Source organism: Nannospalax galili, unplaced genomic scaffold, assembly GCF_000622305.1.
Source record: "Nannospalax galili isolate Female #2095 unplaced genomic scaffold, S.galili_v1.0 scaffold1224, whole genome shotgun sequence".
Lineage (NCBI taxonomy): Eukaryota > Metazoa > Chordata > Mammalia > Rodentia > Spalacidae > Nannospalax > Nannospalax galili.
In genome coordinates, this window is record NW_008351701.1 from 115,887 (window position 1) to 125,334 (window position 9,448).

The window sequence follows — 9,448 nt, forward strand, 5'->3', positions numbered from 1 at the left end:
TCCCTTGCCCTGGGCTCTCAGTACCGATCCATTGCATTGGTGAAGTCTGAGAGTCTGAGCTTAAGCCCAAATAAACATAAACCTTGCTTTTGCATTTTGGTGAGTTGGATCTTCGGTGGTCTTCTTGGGGTCTTGCAGACGAGGTATAACATTCGTTGGCTCGTCTGGGATCCCCGGGGGGGACACCCCCAGAATACCCGACCCCAAAAGGTTTGTGCTTCACCAGCCAGGTAAGTCTTCGTGAAACTGTTCTGTTTGTCTGTTCGTCTGCTCGCCCTCTTTCTACTTTCGCTTTGGTCGCAGCCGTCTGATTTCGGTTTGGTCACAAGGAACTTGGTGGATGCACTAAGGTGACCTGGAGGAATTGGGAGACATCCCTCTTCCTCATCGAGGTGAGTGTTCATACCTGAACAATTACCAGGACAGTTATCCATCTGAAACTTTGGGGGGTTAAATGTCTCTATTGAGAAAAGCTTGCCCCATCTGAAGGTCCGGACTACCTAAAACCTGCGGGAGATCTGTTTTGGGCCCTCTGCCTGTCTATGTCATTTCTTTTTTAAAAGTTTTATGATTTCTGTACTGGTTTCTCTGTTGATGAGACCGACGGGACTGACAGACATTATGGGCAACTCTCCCTCATCCCCGTTGGATCTTACACTAGTCCACTGGAGGGACGTGGAAACAATTGCCCACAATAATAGTGCAGATGTAAAGAAAAGGAAATGGACAACCTTGTGTTCAATTGACTGGCCCTCCTTTAATACTGGATGGTCCCCCGAAGGGACCTTTGACTTAAACTTGATTTCCAGGGTAGAGGACCACATCTTCCGCCCACAAACGGGCCATCAAGACCAAATCCCATACATCGTGACCTGGCAAGGCCTCATCGAATGACCTGATGGCCCCCTTGCTTGGGTTAGGTCCTTCCTTCCCCCGATTAACTCAACTGCTCCCCCTTCACCTCTACAGGTCCTCCCTCTCAAACCAAAGGCGAAAGAGAAACCCATTCTCTGGGGAGGCACAGAGGAGAACAACATCTTTCCCCCACCCTACTCCTCTCCCCCCCCGCCGACCTTGCCACAAGTGCAGGCCCCACCTCCCGACCCTGCGGAACCACCACCACAGCCTCCGCAGGGACCTGCGCAGGCTACACAGAGCCAGAGAGGGGCAACCCCTCAACCTGACACTGTTGTCCTCCCCCTCTGGCCAGCGGGGCCCCCAGATGGGGAAGGCAATCAGCCCTTTCATTATTGGCCCTTTGCCACTAGTGATCTTTATAATTGGCATTTGCAGAACACGCCTTTCTCTCAGAACCCTAGGGACTTGATTAACTTATTGGAAACTGTTCTTTTCACCCACCAGCCCACTTGGGATGATTGTCACCAGCTCCTGAGTGTTCTGTTCACTACTGAAGAGCGAAACAGAATCTTGGAGGCAGCCTGGAAATTGGTTCCGGGCCCCACTGGGGACCCTACCACAGACCCAGGCATCATTAACGCCAGTTTTCCTTCCAGCCATCCCAATTCGGGCTATAACATGGTAAAAGGTAAGGAGAGGCTCTTAGTCTACCGCCAGACTCTGTTAGCGGGTCTCAAAATGGCCCAAAAGCCTGCCAATCTGTCTAAGGTCTATGATGTCAGACGGGCCCGAGGAGAGCCCAGCCGCATATTTAGAGAGGTTACAGGATGCCTTCCGACGGTTTACTCCATATGACCCAGAGGCAGAGGAATCAGCCCAAACTGTGATGTTTGCCTTCGTTAACCAGGCGGCCCCTGACATCAAGAGAAAATTACAGTCCTTAGACTAGGGGAAAAGAACCTTAGGGGTCTAGTAGCGGTGGCAGAAAAGGTTTATAATGGGAGGGAGATGGCAGAACAGAGAAAGGAAAAAAGACAGGAGGAAAGCCTAACCAGAGTCCTGGAGAAACAACAGGCCCGCCACAAGAAGGACCTCAGGGAGGTACTACTGGCAACCAACCCCCAGTACGGAGGAAACTCGTCATTGGGATTGAGACCATGGAACAAGGTAGGGAAAAACCAGTGTGCATACTGTAAGGAGGAAGGACACTGGGTCAAAGATTGTCCCAGGAAGAATAAATGATCAGCTAAAGTACTACTGGCTTTGATTGGAAATGAAGACAGTGACTAGGGGAGACGGGGCTCAGGCCCCCTCCCTGAGCCCAGGGTAACTAAAAATAGAGGGGAAACCAGTTGAGTTCATGGTGGATACGGGTGCCCAAAATTCAGTTTTACTGGAACCAAGGGGACCAGTGTCTTCCAGAACTACATGGGTGCAAGGGGCAACAGGAGCAAAACCTTATTCATGGATGATCCAAAGAACAGTAGATTTAGGGATGGGACAGGTATCCCACTCGTTCCTGGTCATCCCAGAATGCCCCTACCCACTTCTGGGCAGAGACTTATTGTCAAAAATGAGAGCACAGATCCAGTTTACAACTAAAGGAGCTACCCTACTCCAAAATGGGGTGCCAGTTCAGGTCTTAGTCACCAACAACCTGGCTGAAGAATACAGACTCTTATCAGGAGCCAATTCAACCAAACCCTGATATATCAGAATGGCTCCAGAAATTCCCCAAAGCCTGGGCAGAGACAGGGGCCATGGGCTTAGCGAGGTACAGGCCTCCCATATATGTTGAAATCAAGGCAGGAGCAGATCCTGTCAAAGTACACCAATATCCTATGCCCCTAGAGGCAAAGCGTGGAATCACTCCGCACATCAGAAGATTAATAGGTCTAGGAGTACTAAGAACCTCCCAGTCCGCCTGGAACACTCCACTCCTGCCTGTCAAATACAATCCGGGGACTATAGGCCAGTACAAGACTTACAGGAGGTAAACAAGAGAGTCGATATTCATCCCACTGTCCCCAATCCTTATACATTGCTCAGTACCCTGCCACCAGATCGGCAATGGTATACAGTTCTGGACCTCAAAGATGCCTTCTTCAACTTACCACTGGCCCCCAACAGTCAACCTTACTTTGCCTTTGAATGGCATGACCCGGAAGCCAGAATCAGTAGCCAGTTGATCTGGACATGCTTGCCCCAGGGATTCAAAAATTCTCTGACCATATTTGATGAAGCCTTACACGAGGATCTGAGTGAATACAGAGCCCACCATCCCAACATAAGCCTGTTACAGTATGTGGATGACTTATTGATTGCAGCACAGGACCAGAGGTCCTGCCTGAAAGGAACCAAGGACTTGCTCCACACACTCGGAGACTTGGGGTACAGGGCCTCAGCCAAAAAAGCCCAGATATGCCAACAGGAAGTAATCTATTTAGGATACATCCTGAAGGAGGGGCAACAATGGCTGACTAAGGCTCGCAAAGAGATGGTGCTACAGATACCCCCACCGACTTCCAGAAAACAAGTGAGGGAATTCTTGGGCACAGCAGGGTTCTGCCGCCTCTGGATTCCAGAGTTTGCCAAGATAGCAAAACCCTTATATGAGGCAACTTAGAGAAGGACAGCATTTTAAATGGACACGAGAGGTAGGAGGCTTTTGAAAACTTAAAATGAAAGCTCCTAGAGGCCCTGGCCCTAGGAGTGCCAGACATAAATAAGCTTTTCTGCCTATATGTAGATGAACATAGGGTTATCACGAAAGGGGTTCTGACACAGGCCCCTGGAAGAGACCTGTCACATACCTATCAAAAAAATTGGACCCTGTAGCGGCTGGACAGCCCCCCTGCTTGCGGATTATAGCGGCAGTGGCCCTGTTAGTCAAGGATGCCAACAAATTAACACTGGGACAGGATCTGCTCATAGCAACACCTCATGCCCTTGAGGGGGTGCTCAAACAACTCCCTGACCGATGGTTGAGCAACACCCGATTGACTCATTACCAGGCCTTGCTCTTAAATCCGCCCAGAGTCACCTTCCAGGTACCAATGGCCCTGAACCTAGCCACACTGCTGCCAGATCCCGATCTCGGAAGGCCACTCCACGACTGCACTGAAATCCTGGCTCAGGTGTAGTGCATCCGATTTAACCTGAAGGATGTTCTGCTACCTGATGCTGAAGAAACCTGGTATACTGATGGGGGAGCAGTTTTGTCAGAGATGGTAAAAGGTATGCTGGGGGAGCTGTCACCACCACCAACAGAGATTGTTTGGGCAGAACCATTACCAACAGGCACGTCAGCCCAGAAAGCCGAACTGATTGTGCTTACCCAGGCCCTAAGGATGGGCAAGGGGAAAAGACTTAATATCTACACAGACAGCAGGTATGCGTTTCCCACTGCCCACATCCACGGAGCTATCTATCAGGAGAGGGGCCTCCTTACCGCCGAAGGAAAGACTTATTAAAAATAAGCAAGAAATTTTAAACCTTCTGCAAGCCCTCTGGGACCTGACAAAATTAGCCATAATCCACTGTCCGGGTCACCAAAAGGGAACCAACCCCATTCAAATAGGTAACAATCTGGCTGACAAAACAGCTAAAGAAATAGCCTTGGCTTCCAAAATTCTACCCACACTAATTGATCCTGGGGCAAGAGAACTGCCCAGAACTCCCCACTATAGCCCTGAGGACCTAGCCTGGATACATACCCTTCCTATGACTCAATGCCTAGAAGACTGGTGGAGAACAGCAAATGGATGGATCATCCTACCCCAAGAATTAGGCTTAAGATTGCTTAAAAGAATACACCGAGCGTCACACATGGGCACACGAAGAATGCAAGACCTATTAAGAAAAGCCAAGGTCAAAATTCAGGAAGGAAACCAAGCCATCGAAAAAATCGTTAGACATTGCCATGCCTGCCAGGTAACCAACTCGGCTCAATCTCATGCTAACCTAGGCTCCAGGAGCAGAGGAACAGGACCAGGTATGTACTGGGAGATAGATTTCACTGAAACCAAACCAAGAAAATTTGGATATAAGTATTTATTAGTATTCATAGATACCTTCTCTGGATGGACTGAGGCCTACCATGCATGAGACAGCTCATATAGTAGCCAAAAAGCTAATCGAAGAGATCCTGCCCAGGTATGGCTTTCTGACTACAATTGGATCAGATAATGGTCCTGCTTTCATCTCTCAGGTAAGCCAGGGACTAGCCACTGCACTGGGGGCCAGTTGGAAACTGCACTGTGCTTATAGACCCCAGAGCTCAGGACAGGTCAAAAGAATGAATAGAACCCTAAAAGAGACCTTAACTAAATTAGCTTTAGAGACTGGCGCAGACTGGGTGGCTCTCCTCCCCTTTACCGGATGGGTTTAACCCCCTTTGAAATCATGTATGGAGTCCTGTCTCCTATGATACCTAGCGTCCAGACTGATCTGGTTTCGACCTTGGATGACCAGGATCTACTGGACTCACTCCAATGGTTGCAGCTAACCCACCAAAGAGTCTGGCCACAGCTTAAAGCCATATATGAAGCTGCTGTTCCTCCACAACCCCACAGGTTTAAGCCGGGCAACTGGGTCTTCGTCTGTAGACATCAACGGAAAAATCTTGAACTGAGATGGAAGGGCCCCTTTGTGACCCTCATGACGACCCCCACCGCACTCAAAGTGGACGGTATTGTGACCTGGGTACACTATTCCCACGCAAAACCTGCCGACCCATTTGCAGCCCCAGAGGATTACAAGGGGGACACCTGGAAGGCATCCCTGCACCCCTCGAATCCGCTCAAGCTTTGCATCCAGTGAGACCCTTCCTGCTAACCTGTCTGTTATTGACCTTGAACTGCATGCCATCCAGTGGCTCCCTTCCTGCAAGTAATATGAATCCCCATATGCCCCAAAACTTAACTTGGGTAATAACCAAACCCGCTACGGGGACGGTCATTAACTCTACCTCCAAGACAGCCTCCCCCAACACTTGGTACCCCGACCTTTGGGTTGACCTCTGACATCTTTGAAGGAGAATGGGAACCCCACGACCAAACCCCCTTTCCCCCCTTCGGCTGCCGATACCCCGGCCCCAGATCGCGCACGCGAAGCCTCATCATCTACGTTTGTCCAGGCCACGGACGTAGCAGACAAGAACAAATGTGGGGGACCGGGGGATTATTATTGCGCTGACTGGGGCTGTGAGACCACTGGCACATACTGGTGGACAGGGTCATCAATCGGGGATCTAATAACCTTACAACGAGCCCCCAGGATCTACCACCTTGGGATGGGGAGGAACCACTGGGGGAGGTATGGGAGGACCCTGTGCCCAACCACGATGCAATCCCCTCATAATTCAGTTCACTGAAAAACGAAAAAAGTCTACAGGATGGGATGTAGGGCACACATGGGGCCTAAGGCTATATACCATGGGGAGAGACCCTGGAGCCCTTTTCACCATTCAACTCCTCCAGCCGGCTACTCACACATTGGGGCCTAATCGAGTCCTGAACCCAGGAAACTCATACAGACCTCACTCCCCATACCTACACTCCTACATCTATGACTCAGGCCCCTAAGGGTTCAAGGACAGACCCTATTCCACCCCTTCCTGTTACTACCCCAACCTGAGAAATTCTACAGATGCTAAATTCATCTTATTACATCCTAAATGCAACTAACCCAAATGCTACCCGCTCTTGCTGGCTCTGCTATGATATTGCACCCCCCTATTATGAAGGACTTGCCTTACGGGGGACATTCTCCTTTGTAGACTCCACAGAATGTAGATGGCTATCGAATGTTTCTCTCACCCTATCTCAGGTAACTGGCACTGGAACATGTATTGGTCTGGTCCCAACAACCTACCAAAGCCTCTGCAACATCACCCTCCCCATCAATGACACAGAGGGAGGACAGTTCCTCTTACCCCACAATAACACCTGGTGGGCTTGCACAACTGGCTTAACTGCCTGCGTAAATCGGGAAGTCCTGCAGAGACAGTCTGATTTTTGTGTCATTATCAGACTCTTCCCGAGGATCACCTACCACACGCACGAGGATTTCTTAACCCTCTATACTGGTCTGATGGGCCCGAGGACTCTTGGCCTTGCTAGACTTAAAAGAGAGCCTATAACTGCAGTCACCTTAAGTCTCCTCATCGGAACGGGGATTGCTGCCAGGATAGGGACAGGGGCCACAGCCCTAGCACAGCAAGATCAGCATTACTCCCAACTTAGAGCTAGCTTGGACACTGATCTCCGGCAAGTTGAAGAGTCAATCACTCACCTACAAGACTCCTTGAGCTCACTGGCTGAGGTAGCCCTACAAGATCATAGAGGATTAGACCTCTTGTTTTTACAGCGAGTGGTCTATGCGTTGCTCTAAGAAGGAATGCTGCTTTTATAGGGACCATTCAGGATTAATAAAGGACAATATGGCCAAGATAAGAGAGGGGTTAGAACAGAGAAGACTAGAACAGGAGGCCAGATAGGGATGGTTCAAGTCTTGGGTCAACCAGTCCCCTTGGCTGACCATCCTTGTTTCCACACTCTTAGGCCCCCTTATAATCCTACTACTACTACTCACCTTTGGGCCCAGTATCCTTAACAGACTGGTACAGTTCATGAAGGACAGGCTAGGCACCATCCAACTCATGGTTCAGAGGCAACAAGTCTATATGCCCCTTAGAACAAACCCCCCAGATACCTATGAACTGACCAGTTGGAACCCTCCTCATGGAACCCTCCTCATTGGCCCTCTGCCCCCAACTCCCGAGGCGACCGCTAATTGCTCTTTTTCGCTTCTGTAAAATGCCTGATTGTTTGGCTGAAAGGACAAACTGTATTGACTCCATTTTTAACTAGCTGTTTCAGGCAAGTCTGGACATGCCCAGGCATGTCGTGACTTCCACCTACCACCAGGAGCCTGGGCATGTAACAGCCTTATAAGGTAGAAACGGAGACTTCTGGCCCCACAGATAGCATCACATTCCATAGTCCTGAGAGCAACACCCACCAATGAGAAACCTCCAAGGCTGCATTCCCCCATAACCAATCAATTCAAAAATATGTTGGTGTGCGTGGGCTCCTTGGACCAAAGTATGACTCTGTCACCCCCCCCCCTTTGTCTGAAACCTATAAAAAGCTTCTTCCTCCCTTGCCCTGGGTTCTCAGTACCGATCCATTGCATTGGTGAAGTCTGAGAGTCTGAGCTTAAGCCCAAATAAACATAAACCTTGCTTTTGCATTTTGGTGAATTGGATCTTCAGTGGTCTTTTTGGGGTCTTGCAGATGAGGTATAACAGGACACAAAGGCATTTAGAAACAAGGGAGTTTAACCATGTAGATGTCTAGTGGTGGTGATCTTTCTTCCTACCGAGCAAAAACACCACAGAAATACCTAGCTCAAAGTGTGTCCACCTAGACTGGGTGTGGTGGTGCACACCTCTAATCCCAGCACTCCAGAGGCAGATCCTCCTGCCTCTGTGAATTCCAGGCCAGCTGGGGCTACGTGGGGACCCTGTCTCAAAAAGACCAAAGGGAAAAAAATTATGCAGTAAGCTGGGAAGTTTTTGTTCTGGTGTGTGTTTCATTGCTATACAATGGATTGCACATGTTATTCAGCATATGGGGCAGTTTTGGTTTTTGTTTTGAGTAGGTCTCCATCCTTGAACTCCCTTCTGTTCATCCCTCCCCACCCCTTGCTTTTTGTTTTGTCATTTGGGGTGGCTCTGACAGAGTAGGTGGCCCTGTTACCATAGTCTGGTGAGACACTTCATTAAAAGTTTAGCAAGATCAATGCATAACAAATTGGGACAGATTCTAACATAATTTGGAGTTTCTGCTCTCTTAAAGATACAGACAAAAGAGCTCCAAGTCAAAGGATTTTGGTTGTAACTGAAACACATGAGCATTTATTTCTCCTTTACACATGCAACATAGGCAAATTTTCTGTGACTCCAGAAGGCATTACCACATTAAATTCTGTGTAAATAATTCCCCTTAATATTTCAGAGTAGAGTATTTAGAGAATGAGGGATCTCTGTTTCTAGATATCTGTAGATATCTGGGTCCTCTTCAAGAGCAGCCAGTGCTCTTACCTGCTGAACCATCTCTCCAGCCCCAGACCTGTCTTTAAAAAAAAAAAAAACTGGGCTTGGTGGCGCACGCCTGTAGTCCCAGCACTTGGGAGGCAGAGGCAGGTGGATCTCTGTGAGTTCAAGGCCAGCCTGGTCTACATAGTGAGTTCCAGGACAGCTGGGTCTTACAGGGAGACCCTGCTTCAAAAAGACCAAAAAAAACCAAAACAAAACAAAAACTACTATATTGAATTTTTTAGCAAGTTGTGCCCACCCCCACTGGAATAATATTTATTTACTTATTTTAAGAAATTTTTTTTATATTTTATGTGTGTGTTATGCCTGCATGTAGGTAGGTGCACTCATGTCGTGCAGTGCCCAAGGAGGACAAGAGACTGTCATAGTCCCTGGAACTGGAGTTACTGACAGTTGTTAGCTGCCAATGTGGGTGCTGGGTTTGAACCTGGGTCTTCTGCAAGAACAGTCAGTGTTCTTAACTGCTGA

The 9,448-nt window shown here is 48.8% G+C and overlaps 1 protein-coding gene across 4 annotated transcripts in view; it reads left to right on the plus strand.

The window, feature by feature from the left end:
* Tmbim6 (transmembrane BAX inhibitor motif containing 6) overlaps positions 1-9,448 on the plus strand; it is a 28,753-nt gene that overhangs the window by 4,868 nt on the left and 14,437 nt on the right. The window contains exon 1 of one of the 4 annotated variants that reach the window (XM_029553888.1): positions 1,393-1,546. The exons of the other annotated variants lie outside the window; for them this stretch is intronic. The gene's annotated coding sequence lies outside the window, so the exon portion shown is untranslated. Of the gene's footprint in view, positions 1-1,392; positions 1,547-9,448 lie in introns of those variants that run through there. 4 annotated transcript variants of the gene reach the window in all.